At 43.8% G+C, this 16822-nt stretch overlaps 1 protein-coding gene across 2 annotated transcripts in view; it reads left to right on the forward strand.

Annotated features, from left to right (window-relative positions):
• Window positions 1–16822, forward strand: part of ndst3 (N-deacetylase/N-sulfotransferase (heparan glucosaminyl) 3) — a 1004816-nt gene that overhangs the window by 35185 nt on the left and 952809 nt on the right. The gene's annotated exons all lie outside the window — the stretch shown is intronic.

Raw genomic sequence — 16822 nt, forward strand, 5'->3', positions numbered from 1 at the left:
CCAACTCCCTTTTTTCTTAGAAGTAAGTGGACTGTTTACAGTATAATTGTTTACACCCCCGTACCTTCAACACCCTTCTGGGTCTTTGGGAAACTCGGACTCCCCTGCAGGAGTAGGTGGTGGTGTAGTGGTATTGTCACTGGACTTGTGTCCCAGAGACTCAGGGTAATGCTCTGGGCACCTGGGTTCAAATCCCATTATGGTAGATGGTGGAATTTCAATTCAATAAATATCTGGAATTAAAAGTCTAATGATGACCATGAAACCATTGTTGATTGTTGTAAAAACCCATCTGGTTCACTGATGTCCTTTAGGGGGGGAAATCTGCCATTCTCACCTGGTCTGGCCTACATGTGACTCCAGACCTACAGCAATGTGGTCGACTCTTCAAAAAAAATGCCCTCTGAACAAGGGTAATTAGGGATGGGCAATAAATGCTGCTTAGCCAGTGATGCCCTCATCCAATGAATATAAAAAATTAAAAGATTCTACTCATTGTACTGTTGCCATTGTCTCGAAGAGTAAATACCTTGCACCTTCTTCTCAGTAAAGCAATCTAAGTCTCCCTTTGATCTCTAACAATCAAACCATCCAGGCTTCCTGTCAGGCAGACTGCAGAACAGGTCATATGACCCTCTTCATTTACCCTAAATTTAAAGCTACAGTCCCAAAATATTATAATCTTATAAACCTGGGGGAGTTAGTTGGCTTATAGTGAATATTTGTTGATAGCCTATCTCCAGAAAGGGAGGCAGAAAAGCAAAGGAAAGGAAGGGAACAGTCAGAGATGGATCATATGAAGGTGAGAGAAGGGTGGAAACTGGAAGTAAAGGCGATGAAATTTTCCAGTTCAGGGTGAGAGCAGGAAACAGCACTGACACAGTCATCAATTTATTTTTGTGTCATTGTTATTTGCCCCTTTATAGAGGAATCTAGGGGGGTGATTTCCTCTATTTACTATTGGAAGTAAAATTTTCAATACAGACATTAAATACGTTCATTGTATTCACACATAAAACTTTGCTACAAATAGGAGTAAATTTTCAGAAGTTCTGTTTCAAATTACAGTTCACTGAATAGGAACATAGATTGGAGTATTAGGGGCACCTTGAATCAGGCATGCTGAAATTCACAGCCATTTCTCTGATCCTTTGGGTGTAATTTTTTAGCTCATTGGTGCATCCCATCAATACAGCTTTATCTTTCTTCAGTGTGTTCCAGGCTAGCCAATGTTAGTTAGGGACAATTACCCTTCCTATGTTCAAAAAGCAAAGGGGTAGAAATTGAACCCTGTGTTCATAACATGCGGATGGAATAGCTGCAACAATGCCCTGTTTCAGGAGCCATTGTCCAGCACTCTAAGAATGCCTAAAAGCTGAATTAGGTCATTTTTCAGGCATCCCTGGGGTCTACCATCTGTAAATTAGGAGTCTAACATCTATTTTAGGATCCCTCTGGGAAATTGGATAATGCTGACCAGGTGCAAACATAGCCCCTCTCGATTCTTCAGCAGCAGCTGCCAACACAAAGTAAGCCTTTACAAAAGGATTGATATTATAGTTTCCATGAATTCAGGGCAAGAAAAGGACTCTTCAATATCTCAATCATCTTCCCCTCCATGATGTTGTTCCACCCACCCCCAGCAGCTTACCATCAGGCCACTGATGATGAGGCAGGCCACTGGATATTGGTTTTCTTCAGATGGGTGGGCTGCCTGTGAAAGTCCACTTAAACCAGGCTGGGACCATTATCCTGGTGAATCTGTAGATAGTGTGAAGTGGTTAGTGGAGGTTTCAGCTGAGAAGTGATGTATGTATCGAAAGAGACAGTCAAAGGCCATCAAGCAACGTAGCGACTCAGGTAAAGATAAACTGAGTGTGACAGGAAGGGACAGAGAGTTTAACGGTGGTAATGCATCGGTTGCTATGGTCAAATCAGGGAAAAATGTAACAAGTTAAAATTAAAGGTGCTTTATATGATCACAAGGCACTCATAACAAGATAGACAGATTAATGATACCCATAGAGATATGTTAGTCTGGTCTAATAGCCATTTTTGAGATATCCTTGCATGATGTCCCAAGTTGGGGACTAAACATTACAAGGCTCTTGGCACTTGGAAAAGACAGGCAAAGTGGAAATGAAGACTGGGGCTGGAATCTTCTGGAGTGATGGGGCTCTCAGCTGCCAGCTGAAGAGCAGGCAAGAGCCCTGTGTTACCTTGTTCAGGAAGGCCCACCACATTAAGTGTCACTGGGCCACTTAACTGGTTAGCAGTGAGCTTTGCACAGAATCAAGAACACAAGGGGTGGAGATCCTGCCTGCTGAGAGCTGCCCACCAATCAAAGGCTGGCAGGTCTATCGAACAGCAATGCTGCTGGGGAGGCAGTGGTTGCCACCGGTATGACACCCTGGATCTCAGGCCACAGTTGCGTGATGGTAGGAGAGGTTGTGCAGATGTGGGGTGGGGGTGACGCAGTAAGGCTGTAATGAGGTCAGAAGCTGAGTGGCCCTGGTGGAACTAAAGCTGAGCATCAGTGAGCAGGTCACAGCTAAGCAGGTGCTGCTTGCTAGCACTGTTCATGACCCCTTCCATCACTTTACTGATGATTGAAGGTAGATTGACGGGGAGGTAATTGGCCAGATTGGATTTGTCCACCACTATTCACGGCTGGATGTGGCAGGACTGCAGAACTTAGATCTGATCTGTTGGCTGTGGAATTGCTTAGCTCTGTTAATCATTTGCTGCTTATGCTATTTGGCACACAAGTAGTTCTGTGTTCTAACTTCACCAGGTCGACACCTCATTTTTAGGCATGCCTAGTGCAGCTCCTGGCATGCTCACCTGCACTCTTCATTGATCCAGGGTTGATCCCCTGGCTTGGTGGTAATGATAGAGTGGTGGATATGCTGGGCCATGGGGTTACAGGTTGTGGTTGAGTGCAATTCAGCTGCTGCTGATAGCCCACAGTGCTTCATGGTTGCCCAATTTTGAGTTGCTAGATCTGTTTGAAATCTATCCCATTTAGCACGGTAATAATGCCACACAAAACAATGGAGGCTATCCTCAATGTGAAGACGGGACTTGTCTTCACAAGGTCTGTGTGGTGGTCCCTCCTACCGATGCTGTCATGGACAGATGCATCTGCGGCAGGCAGGTTGATGAGGATGGGGTCAAGTATGTTTTTCCTTCTCGTTGGTTCCCCCACCATCTGCCACAGACCCAGTCTAGCAGCTGTGTCCTTTAGGACTCGGCCAGCAGTGGTGTTACCGAGCTGCTCTTGGTGATGGACATTGCAGTCCCCCACCCAGAGTACATTCTACACCCTCGCCACCCTCCGTGCTTCCTCCAAGTGGTGTTCAACATGGAGGAGCACTGATCCATCAGCTGAGGAAGGGCTGTACGTGGTAATCAGCAGGAGGCATCCTTGCCCATGTTTGACCTGATGTCATAAGACTTCATGGGGTCCAGATTCGATGTTGAGGACTCTCAGGGCAACTCTCTCCTGACTGTATACCACTGTGCCACCACCTCTGCTGGGTCTGTCTTGCTGGTGGGACAGGACATACCCAGGGATAGTGATGGTGGTGTCTGGGACTTTATCTGTAAGGGATGATTCCGTGAGGATGACTGTGTCAGGCTGTTGCTTGCCTAGCCTGTGAGACAGCTCTCCCAATTTTGGCACTAGCCCCCAGATGTTAGTAAGGAGGACTTTGCAGAGTTGACAGAGTTGGGTTTGCTGTTCTCCTTTCCGGTGCCTAGGTCGATGCCCGGTCGTCCGTCCGGTTTCATTCCTTTGAGGCTTTTTAGCGGTTTGATACAACTGAGTGGCTTGCTAGCCATATCAGAGGGCGTTTAAGAGTCAACCACATTGCTGTGAGTTTGGAGTCACATGTAAGCCAGGCCTGATGGATTTCCTTCCCTAAAGGATATTAATGAACCAGATAGGTCTTTATGGCAATCAACAGTGGTTTCATGATCATCATTAATCTGCTGTAGCAGGAGTCAAACTCGGGTCCCCAGATCATTACCCTGGGCATCGGGAATACAAGTCCAGTGACAATACCACTACGTCACCACCTCACCCAAGAGTGGCTTTCAATAAGGGACGCACATGGGGTCACATGCTGGGTTAATACCAGCAGCAGTTGGATGAAGCCCTTGAGTGGGCATTAATTGCCTACTGACAGGCCTCAATTGACAATGGACTGGGAAGGCCATCCACAGGCCTTCCCACCTTGGCCATAATCAGGGTGGAGGCAGGAAGGTGGCAGGGTTCCCAGCTGCCACCCTCTTGCCTGATTAATGCCACCTTCCCCGCCAATCCCCCTCCCCCACCCCACCCCGCGGCTGTGGAAGAGGCCACTAAATTCAACCCTGCGGTTGGGGACATAGCCCTGATAATAGTAAAAACAGACCCGAGCTGAGAAGAGCAAGAAGTAGAATCACACAGGATGGCGATGAAAAATAACAAGGGGAAGGAACGGAGGGAGAGAGGAAGGATTACAACATTCTAGCCAATGAAGTGGTTTTGAAGTGTAGTCACCAATGTAACGTTGAAAACATAGCAGCCAATTTACACACAGCAAGTTCCCACAAACAGAAATGTGATAAGCACCAGATAATCTGTGCTTTAGTGATGTTGATTCAGGAATAAATTTTGGCCAAGACACCAGGGCCAGGATTTCCCGGTTGGCAAGTAGAGGACAGGGCCCGCTCGCCGACGCATAAAATAACGTGGGATGACATCGGCCAGAACTCCCGACATCACCCCGCCTCATTTCAATTTTCAGCTGTGCACCCGCCGACCTGTCAATGGCCAATTGAGGCCATTGACAAAGTAGTTAAGGCGATTAATGGACCTGCCCGTCCAACCTTAAGGTTGGCGGGCAGGCCAGGAACCCTAGCTGGCTTAAGAAAAAGCATGACACCTCATCCACAGGCAGGATGAGGTTTCATGTAGGTTTTAAAATTTTTAATATAAGTGTCAATGAAAGTGATGGACATGTCCCAACTCATGTGACAGTGTCAGGGAAATTTATCTGTTCTGTTTTTAAATTTTTTTCACACTGGAGCCAATCTCCCTGAGGCAGCACTTAGCCTCAGTGAGATGAGTGCGTTCTTTCACACACATGCGCAAAAGAGCGCACTCCCAACACAGGGAATCCCCCCCCCCCCTGCCTACACAGGGAGCACATAGCGCTTCCTGATGGATGTCACACTGGGTGGGTCTTAATTGGCCCACCCACGTAAAATGGCGGCGCGCCCCCAATTGGGGGCGCCGATCGGAGGCGCGCCTTCATGCGCCCACTCCTAAACTTCCCCCCCCCACAAACGGGGGGAAAATTCTGCCCCAGGAATAATTCTCCAGCTCTTCTCCCAAATAGTGCTAATGATCCTTTGCATCCACCTGAGAGGATAGATGGAGCGCCTTAGTTTAACATTCCATCCAAAAGGCAACATCTCTGACAATGTAGCAATCTCTCAGTACTGCACTGGAGTGGCAGCTTTGATTTAGTGCTCATGTTCTGAAGTGGTACTTGAATCCACAACCTTCTGACTCAAAGGTGAGACTGCTGCCAACTGAGCCTGAGAAAATATTGGTGGTAGTAGTTTACAGGCCTTTTAATAAAATAGTAGCTATTGGACAGAGTATTAACCAGAAATAAGAGGAGTTTGTCGCAAAAGTGAAGCAACAGTTGTGGGAGACTTTAATCTCCATATAGATTGGGCAAATCAAATTGGCAAAAGTAGTTTAGAGGACGAGTTCATGGAATGCATTTTAAATAGTTTCTTAGATCAATACATCATGGAACCAATCAGGGAAGAGCCTATTTTAGATCTTATCTTGCGTAATGTGGCACAGTTAATTAATAATCTCATAGTATGGAATCTTCTGGTGAAGAGTGGTCATAATAAAATATAATTTCACACTGAGTTCCAGAATGAAGTACTTAAGTCAGCAACTAGAGCATTAAGCTTAAAGCCAATTACACAGCAAAATTTTCCCTGATACCTAAGGTAGTTTGTAGAATTGGATTAAAAGGTGTGACGATAGATAAGCAATTGCGAACATTTGAAGGGATATTTCATTATTCTCAATGAATATGCGTTTCATTAAAATAAAAATAAAATCTACAGGAAAAGTGATCCATCCATGGCTAACTCAACAGATTAAGGGCAGTATTGGATTAAAAGACGAGGTTTATAATGTTACCAAGAAGACTAGTACACCTGAAGCTTGGGAGAGTTTTATTGACCAGCAAAGGATGACGCAAAAAAATCTATCGAAGGAGAAGATAGAATATAAGAGTAAACAAGCAGGAAATATAAAACCAGATTGTAAGAACTTCTACAAGTATATAAAAAGGAAGAGGGCAGTGATAGCAAACATGGTTCCCTCAGAGGCTGAGAAAGGATAAATCATAATGGGGAATGAGGAAATCGCAGAGATATTAAACAATTTTTAAAAATCTGTCTTTGCAGTGAAAAACATACACACCAGAAATAATGGGGAACTAAAGGCCTAATGAGAGTGAGAAACATAAAGTTATTAATATTGATCAAAAAAACCAGAGAAATTGCTGGAACTGAAAGTCAGCAAATCCCCTGGACCTGATGACCTACATCCTAGGGTTTTATAATAATGAACTGATTGTGATCTTCCAAAATTCCCTCTATTCTGGAACAGTCCCAGTGGATTGGAAGTCGGCAAATGCAACATTGCTATTTAAGAATGATGGAAAGAGATAACAGGGAATGTTGGACCAGCTAGCCTGATATCAGCCAACATGAAAATGCTGGGATCCATTTTTATGGAAGTAAGAATAGGGCATTTAGAAAATCATAATATAATTAGGCAAAATCAACTTAGTTTTATGAAAGGAAAATTGTATTTGACAAGTCTAATTGAGTTTTTAAAGAATATAACTAGCAGGGTAAGTAAACAGGAATTAGTGTATTTGGATTTTCAAAGGACATTCAATAGGGTGCCGCATGAAAGGTCTTACACAGGTGAAGGCCCATAGGATTGGGGCGATATATTAGCGTGGATAGAGAAGAAAAGAAGACAGTAGCAATAAACGGGTAATTTTCAGGGAGGCAGGCTAGTTGGGTGTCTCAGGCATTAGTAATTGAGCCTCTGCTTTTGACAATCTAATGACATAGCTGAAGGGACTCACTGTAATCTATCCAGGTTTGCTGAGAAAGTAGCCCATAAGGAGGACACAAAGGCAGAATTTTCCATACTTAGTCCCTGCTCTTCTTCTTATCGTGTCCACGGACAGTCTATACATGGCCCAGCCAGAACTGGACACATTTTTGTGCCTTGTTGTTGAATTCGGCAAGATCTGCAACAGTGCAGGGTTCCTCTAGCGATAGACATTGCAGGAGATGTTGCATAGTCTGTGGCTCAGTTCCACATTCACATGTTGTCGGGCTGGTTGTATATCCCCATTTGCTTAGTGACACCTTTGAACGACCTACACCAGTCCTAAGTCTGTTAAGGCACTTCCAGGTTGCCCAGATGCAATTAGCTCCTGGGGGAAGGCTTTCATCCGGTAGAATTTCCATCGCTGGGGGTTGTTCGAGACTGGCGAGCCGGTCTTTCCACAAAGCAATGCAGGCTTCAGATGGGGTTGATTGTAATGGAACAACACTGTTCATGAAGCTCTTCCTTGACTTTAGGCTGCTGGGTGTAGGTGTAAAACCATGTAGAGGGTACCTCTCATCTGATGTTTGACGGAGTCGCTCTTTCTTGCTGGTACCATTCTTCTTATATCAGGGGGAGCGATACCCGCCAGGATATATAGGCTGTTGGTGTTTGTTGGTTTTAAACAACCTGTGAAAAGCTGGGACTGGTAATGGGTTAGAAACCTATCGAACTCCCCTGCAGGCTTCGCTGTGGCTCTTTAACTAAGCCATGGAATCTGTGTCCCCCCTCCAGGTTCCCTGACCAATCAAAGGAGATGGGCAGAAACACGTGCTGAATTATCAAAGAAATGATTTCAATTCCCCCACAGGGATCAGGAAGGCTCAACTCTGCATGTATTTTTGAGGCTGTAGTAACCACAAGAATGGAGAGGAGGCCTAGGAAGTCGGCAGCAGAAGTGTGCTGTCTCCAACTTGGACATAGGACTTCCAGAGAGCCGAACAAATGGATGATATAACACTTTGCATTTTACATCCAACACACTGACTTGCCCAGTATTCTCCTGCACAAAACTCCTCAGGACAACTCACCTTGCAGCTGCACGTATTCCTCATTCTGCAGACACCTCACACTCCCATCCAAACAGCCAACATTCACATTCACCCTAAGCTTATTGCCCTCTCACACCCAAGCCTCAAAGTTACCCTCCACAAATGGTTCCTACCTTTCTCTCACACAAACCACTCACACGTCTCTGTTTTCTCTCCTTACAGGAGAAGAGAACACACAACTTGGCAAAAGGCAGAGACCCGAATTTGGTGGGGCCCTCGCGCAACAGGCAACTTGTTGGCCATTGGCAATGCCTACCTACTCTACTCGGAAAGAAGTCTTGTTCCAGGAGGCTGCAGATGTCAGCAGTAACCTGCCATGAGACCCTGAGGCGCTGGTTCTTAGGAACATTGAAAGAGCTGACCCTGCCTATAAACTCTGTGTCAGGGGCCTCGCCTGCTGGATCTCTGTATCCACCCCTCTGCCCTATAGAGTAGTATGTGACTGAGGAGAAAGCAGCTGGTGTTGCTGCTGGTGCTGGTGTTGCCAGTAGTGTAACTGCCCCTCATATTCCTCCTCAGAGTTGCAAGGTAGAGCTGGATAAGATGCTCCCATGCCATAGTGAGGGCTGCCAAAAGGGAAGTGCAGCTGAAGGTGAGTGAAGTGAAAGTCAGGTGATGCCTGGACAAAGCAACACCAAGTAATGTCCGGACAGAGCCATGGCAAGTAGTGCCTGGGAGACAGCAAGCAGTGAAAGCACTCTCTGAGAAGGAATGCTCTAAGCAACACCCTTTCACCTAGGTTAAAAGCAAAATACTGGTGATGCTGGAAATCTGAAACAAAAACAAAAATAGCTGGAAAAACTCAGCAGGTCTGACAGCATCTGCGGAGAGGAACACAATTAACGTTTTGAGTCAGGATGACGAGTTCCTCTCGTTAGCACATTAACTGTGTTCGTCTCTGCAGATGCTGTCAGACCTGCTGAGTTTTTCCAGCTATTTTTGTTTTTGTTTCACCCTTTAACCTGGGCACGGCTGCAGCTCTTCGGTTTCATTATTTGAAGGCTTCCCAGCCTCTCAATTTCACTGAAGAAGCACTCTCCACTGTGCACTCGCCTGGTTGATGCTGGCAAGATGCTGAAAGCTCGCAAAATAAATGTGCTGGTTGCTAAAGCCTGAATGGCTGGTTAAAATGGTACTTAATTACCTATTGGAATACTTAAATGGCTTACCCAACAGCTCCAAGGACATTCCCCACCCACCTTCAAACATGCCCAGGTGAAACCTGAAAGTGGGCATCATGATGTTGGGCCCTTGGCCCAACATCACTTTCAGGGGATTTAACTCCCCATACACACCTAAACCCACCTTCCCTTTGTCAGTGAAAATCACCCCCAAGGAATCTGAAAGGGATACAAATAGGTTAAATGATTGGAAAAGAAGTTGGCAGATGGAACATAATGTGTAAAGTGTGAGGTTATTCATTTTGGGAGGAAGAATAGAAAAAGAGATTTTTTTTAAATGTTGAGAAACTATTTAATGTTGGTGCTCAGAGGAATCTTGGAATTCAGAGGAATTTTGAAATTCAGGTACACACAATGCAGAAAATGTGCAGGTACCTGTACAGTAAGCAAAAAAAGACATACTGTTACAATTGGTGAGACCGCATCTGGAGGATATGGGTACAGCTTTGGATGCCATACCTAAGGAAGTATATTCTTGTCTTAGAGAGGTTACAATGAATGTTCACTAGATTGATTCCTGGGCTGAGGGAGTGCTACGATCAGGCGAGCGCAACAGGTTTTTTTGTTTTGGCAAGGATACACTTGCCAATTTAGTGAGTACTTAACTGTTTATGTGCTATGATCAGAAAAGAACCAATCGGACAGGTTTTCTTGAGTTTAACAAAGAAAGAGGTTAGCTTTATTATACTTAAACCAAAAAGTAATAAAATATGTTTTGACTTACACGCACATGCACGCACGCACACACACACACACACACACACACACACACTTAAAGGTCTCACATACACACAGAAATAGATTACAGAATGGGAAGGGATAGGCTTGTCAAATTAGAGTCCATGAGAATAAAAGGAATATACAGTCTGTAGTTTAGTGACTGAGCTGGATTCAGGATGAATTTGGTGACTTTGTGACTTTCCTTTGGTGATCCGATGCTTCAGATTTTAAAATGTAGCTGGCTGATTTGGCTGTTTCCCTGGAGGTGGTAATGCTGGATTGAATTCTTTTAAGAAGTCTCTGTCTGCAGCAGGCATATCCCTGGATGGTAATGGTCAGCAAACAGGGTTCTAAGCTTGCAATGTGGTTGGAGAGAGAGGGGGAGGAAGGCGGGACCACACTTGGATCTTCTCTCATCAGTGTCTCAGTTGCTTGTCCTCTTAATGCAGAGAAAGCAGAAGCTTAAAATACACAAAGGGTAGGCCTGTCACATTGCCATCACCCAGTGATTCCAGCGTGGTTGTCACTAGTATATTTTGCCTTTGCAACTTTAATCAGGTCATGCCTGGGAAAGCCCCTCTCACAATAAGGGTCCCTTGTTCAAGAAATTGGGTTCAAGGGTTGCCTCTTGGGTAGGGTCCTATTTTCCAAGTGATTAGGCTTAATGGTTCATCTCCACCAGTTGAATAACTCAAGAGTTTACTGTCTCAATTCCAATGGAGTGGAATGTGGAATGTGGAATGTACAGTGATGCAAATTAGGGGTAGCTATCTTTAGCTGCAATCTCAAGTCACCTTTAGTCTTTCTGTTTAAAAAGTCTTTGCTTTTAAAAGTTCAATTCAGGTTTCCAACCATTGGATATCAAGTCTTTATTTGACATGTTTTCATGACAGGCGTTATACTTTAAGAACAGATGATGTAGAATGGGCTGGAGTTTAGAAGTATGAGAGTGATTTTTCACTTATAAGTGCAAGATTCTGAGAGGCCTTGGCAAGGTGGATATTGACAGGCTGTTTCTCCTGCCTGGAAAGTGTATAAATAGGGACATCATTTCAGAAAAAGTGGTCAGCTATTTAGGACAGAGATGACAAAATATTTATTCACAGAGGTAGGAGAATCTTTGGAATTCTCTACCTCGGAGGATTGTGTATGTTCAGGCATAGAGTATTTTCTGAGAGCAATACATTTTTGGACTTTAAGGGAATCAAGGATTACAGGGAGGGTCGGGAGGTGGAGTTGATATCGAAGTTCATCCATGAACTTATTTAATGGCGGAGCAAGCTCAAGGGGCTGTATTGCAGACTCCTGCTCCTACTTCTAATGAAGCTCATTGAGCTGGTATTTTGCTCAATTAATATTAATGAGGCCCATGGTCAATTTTGGGCCTGCCTCAGGACACCCTGTTCAAGCATATGTTTCAACAGCATCACTACCTGCACCTCTGAAAATAAATACTGACGAGTTTCATTACCATCAGGAGGAGGGGACAGTGATGTTCTGCCTTCATTGCACAAAGCCTAATTTTGTCACCATGTTGCATTTCACTCATCACTTCTCTGTTTTGTGGCATGGAGATATTGGATTGCTAAAATTGCTAAGAAAAACACATTTGCCAGAACAAAATGCCTGTTCTGTAAATGCAGAAGGTCCTGATTACCTTAGCGAGAACAGCAAAAAACAACATCAAAAAGCAGCAGGACAAAGTTTCAAAAATGGCCTGAAAACATAACATTGGTGCAGGGCTGTTCAAATTCACTTCTGGATCCAGCGCCGTGTCCAACTCCTTTGAAAGCCCACACTTACGGAATACGAACATCTGTGCTATTCAGCTGGGATCAGTCATTTTTTTTTTCTGTTGGGTTGCATGCATTTTATGCCCTAAAAGAAGGTGCAACCGATCAGGAGATCGGAATATTTTAAGCACATCTACAAAAACAACAATAACTTGCATTTATATAGTGGAGTGCTCCAAGGCATGTCACAGGAGCATTATCAAACAAAATTTGACACCAAGCCACATAAGGAGATATTAGGGGACTTGAATTAAAGGCTTGGTCCAAGATGTAGGCTTTGAATTTTAAAGAAGGAAAGAGTAACAGAGAGACATAATGGTTCAGGGAGGGAATTTCAGAGCTAAGGGCTATACAGATGAAGGCACAGCCACCAATAGTGGGGTAATTAAAATCAGGGATGCTGAAGAGGCCAGAGTTAGATGAGCACAGATTTCTTGGAGTGTGACAGAGCTGGAGGACATTACGGAAAGGCCATGGAGGGATTTGAAAGCAAGAATGAAAATTTCAAAATCGAGCCTTAGCCAGGGATCAATGCAGGTCAGCAAGCAGAGGGGTGATAGGTGAACGGAACTTGGTGCAGATAAGTATATAGGCAGCAGAGTTTTGGATCACCTCAAATTTATGAAGGCTACAATGTAGGAGGCTGATTAGGAATGCATTGGAGTCGTCAAGTCTAGGGGGAACAAAGGCATGGATGAGGGATTCAGCAGCAAGTGGGCTGAGTGGGGGGGGTGCAGTCTGTTGATGTTATGGAGGTGAGAATAGGCAGATTTAGTGACAACGCATTGACAGCATTGCAAACATGATCCCTGTCCCTACCTTTCTCCCATTCTGCCCTCTGTCAGGGTTTAAACTTGCCAGCAGATAGCAGTTTTACACTGCATCCACTTAATCTTCCAAATCCGGAAATATTGTCCACAACTCCTGAGGAGAAGATTTTATTTTCCTATTTATATCCCAGAAAGGATGGTAAGTCATGCCAAAGCTTAGGGGTCATTTCACAAAGCTCCATTTTCAATCTAGGGTCTTACTCCTTGGCAGATGTTTGGTAAGGTTCCATTGTGGGCATGAATTCCCTCTGCATGCCCTGCCATGGTATTACTGGCCATGGCCCTGCCTCAGCAGTGCTTCGCATTGCTAAACCCTGTCAATGCATGCCAGGACTCTACCCCTGCATTACTCCTCCCACACAATGCTTGTTGTGGCTCTACCCAGGTATTACTTGACATTCTGTATCACCATTTCTAGGATATAGAAGAAATAATGGTTCAGATTTTCATGGAGAGGTAAGAAGGTTGAGTTTGAGGACTTCCTGTCTCCTTTAAAAGGGCCCCCACCTGCCATATCTTTGTTCCAGGGAGGTGGGAGACAGGATGGGTCTGGGCCCACCACCTCCAAAGGCAGTTTAAAGTTGAGTGAATGCTGAGGTAGGCTGGTTAGAAGGCCCACGTGAGTTCTTTGGGGCTTCAACACAGTTCTATTAAAGGCTGCTTGGCCTTCTAGCCTTCACCCTTCTCAGCCCCTCACCTCTACCTACTCCCATGCCCCATCATATTCCTGATACCACCTCCATTGCCCCTTATATTCCCCATGCCACCTCCATGCCCTCATACCCCCATGCCGCCTCCATGTCCCTTAAATCTCACAAGCTAATAGAGCTCTCAGTCAAACACACTTGATTCTGAAAAAAAAGTCACATTCATGAAACCTATTCAAAAATGCAAATACCCTCAAGCGGTCAAATTGTTGTTAAAACAAACAAAGATTCATTTCACCAACCACATTAAAGGCAGTCAATCTTTTAATAATCTCTTGAAATTGGCAATCAAAATTTCTATGCAAACTGAGATAAATGTTTCTGGAATTTTTGAAATTCAGCCAAGCATTCATAATGAGCTCAACTGCAATAACAAACTTTGAGAAATCAAAACAATGGAGCCCATTGAAATTTCAAAGACAGATGGCTAATGGGTTGTTTATTTCTAAGCCACACCTGATAGCCTCTCAACCCATGCACTCCAGCAATGGGTGTCTGTTATTTTTACTGTTGGGAAAACCATATCTTCATGACCTGTATTTTTCATTTAAAATATGGAAGGCCACTGCATTACCTGGTCACTTGGAAGCTGACCTGGATGGTTTTTAAAAAGGTCATAAGTTCACCTTTGAACTGGGAGCAACAATGCCATTTCCAGATATCACTGGTACTTGAGGGGGAAGTGCTATTTTCTTGTTTCCACTGCAATTTTTTTAATGGATGGGGGGAGGGGGGGAGCGGGGAAACTGGTTTAAAGGCAAAGGCTAGTGATTTACTGGAAATCACATGACAGTGGAACAGGTTTGAACCTGTTGTTTTGCGCTCAGTTTTGGGAAATAAGCTGAGAAGGAAGGCTACCCTAACTTGCTCTGCCCCTGAAATTCTGTTTGTGGTTATAAACCTGCAGCCAGAGAGGCCTCATTTGAGTATAACCTGTTGCATTTGGAAACCTGCAAAGCTGAGACAAGAAGAATTGATCCAGTTCTATATTCACCTCCACGTTGAAGCTCCATTGGCGAGTACCTCCAGACAGGGAGCTCCAGGTTGACAGTATTAAAACCCTGTGAACTTTAACCTTTGTTTTATAAAGCCTATTCTCCAAAGCCCATCTCTGCAAAGACTACTTGTCCTTTGTTTGGTGTTTGTGTGTGTTGGGGCATTTTTACATGGATAGATATTTATACTTCCAGAGTACAATTGTGTGTTAACCAGTTTTTGCAACTTGTTTTAAAAAGAAAGATTTGTTTAATAATAAATCAATCATTCTGAGTTTATTGAAAGAAATCTGGTTAAAGTCTCTTTTATTCTGGGTCTAACAGTAGTGAAGGTAAATAATTGGTCATTTTGGGAATGAATTAAACTTTTAAATTAATGGTACGACCCATGGTGTAGAGGGGATAGATAAACTGTGCACTTATTCCATCCTGGCCGTAACATTACTCTAGGAAATAAACTTGCAGGGCTGTGAGAGCTGGCATGGACTTGATGGGATGAATGGACTCCTTCTGTGCTGTTATGACTTGATGATTCTCGATGATTTGATGATTCTAAGTGAAAGCTGCAGACTGTTTTTTTTATTTCAATTTTAAAGGCCTGAGAATTTAAATCACTTCAGATCATGACATTGAACAGATCCTAAATCCACTCTTCGCAAGCGTTTACACCTCCTCCCTAAAACCGTGGTTCTCAAACTGCAGGCTAAGGTCACTGGAACAATGGACATTGGGCAGTTGGTACTCAGCAGTCAAATCAAATGGCCCTGCCGAGTTCAGGTTTTCTGCTTGTGCGATTTATGCCTCGCCCCTTCCACCAGTCAGCATAAATAGCATTTGCTGGAAATTGAGGCGCGACTTCAGCATTTGTGTCCCACCTGCCATTTTTAAAGGTCTCCCGGCTCAGTGAAAATCCAGGTGGAGATGTTCAAACTGCCCCTCAGGGATTGCCAACAATAATTCCTGATTTGGAAAATGATATGTATACAATGTGTGGTTATCAACTTATATCAAGTGCTGAAAAGAAAAGTCTGCCCTGTATGTATGTATGTGTGTGACTGAGCAAAAAGATGTAGGGAAAGGTACAGCCATCTGGACTTGTAAAGCACTTCTTCCAGTCAAAATGCAGAACTGAATTTTTCTCAGGATATTTTTACTTATTTAAAATTTTAATATCGGCTCCTCCCATGTACATAATATTCAGAATTAAAATCTGAACATTTATTGAAAATATATCTTGAATAGTTAGTGCCCTGCTGATGTTTCATTGTACAGTGTTATTTCTGTATTCATTTCAAGATCTTCCTTCACAAATTAGTATGCATGTGCTCCAACCTAAACTTTGCTGATCTGCAAATTGCCACTTTGAAGGATATTGAATTACGGGAGCTGTAAATTATCCCCAAACATTGCAAAAACCACACAGCATTGACACTGACCATATATTTTGATATGATCAAAGTACCACACCTAATGCAGAAAAGACAAACAGGGATGAGAGGCGGTAGAAAACACCAATTGAGCATTTTCTATCTACAAATATCTTACTTAGACCTGACAGATGTTGTGCTCTCATACATTTAAAGGTCACAGAATGATTAAACATTTGTGTCCTGGCTCCTTTTCGATGATTTGAAGAGATATATCTGGCATGAGTCTGATGTTCATGTTAATACGACGTGTCTCAAGTGACTGCCCATATTGTCAGAAGCAAAATTCTTTATGCCTTTTGTGTGAAGGTAACCCATCAGCAAAAGAAGGTCAAACGCTATTATGGTCAAATAATGAGTCTTTCCAAATGCGTTGGAACCTGATGTTTACATAGATGAACCTTGTCTACATGAGATCAAGCCTGCAACAAGCACAGATAATACTATCCAGATGCAATAAATCTGCGCCACCATATTTTACTTATTTATCCGACAATGCTTTGAACTGTGAATTTATATGTGCTTGGTGTTCTAAATGCACAATGAAGGCATTTTTTTTTTTACAGGACTTATTTCTCAAATGTATGAAAATAAAGTCAGCATTGGAGTAGGATCTGACCAAATTTTATGCATTCCGCTAAGTTCAATTATCACTATATTATATAGAGAATTTGCTTTATGGGGTACATGTTTCACTGAAAACTGGTATCAGCAGTGCAGTATTTGATACTCCTTCCAGTGGTGCTCTAATAGGAATTCTCAATATTGAAGGTGTCACACTAGGGGCAGACCCTTGCCCTTGTTGGGCGGGCTCGGCGGGGATGGGCAGGGGCAGTTGGGAAGCCGACCACCACGCGCGATCGAGTCCAGAAGGCGATTTCATGCTGGCAGGCCAATTAAGGCCTGC

The sequence above is a fragment of the Cetorhinus maximus genome, chromosome 1 (genome assembly GCF_964194155.1).
Source record: "Cetorhinus maximus chromosome 1, sCetMax3.hap1.1, whole genome shotgun sequence".
Taxonomy (NCBI): domain Eukaryota; kingdom Metazoa; phylum Chordata; class Chondrichthyes; order Lamniformes; family Cetorhinidae; genus Cetorhinus; species Cetorhinus maximus.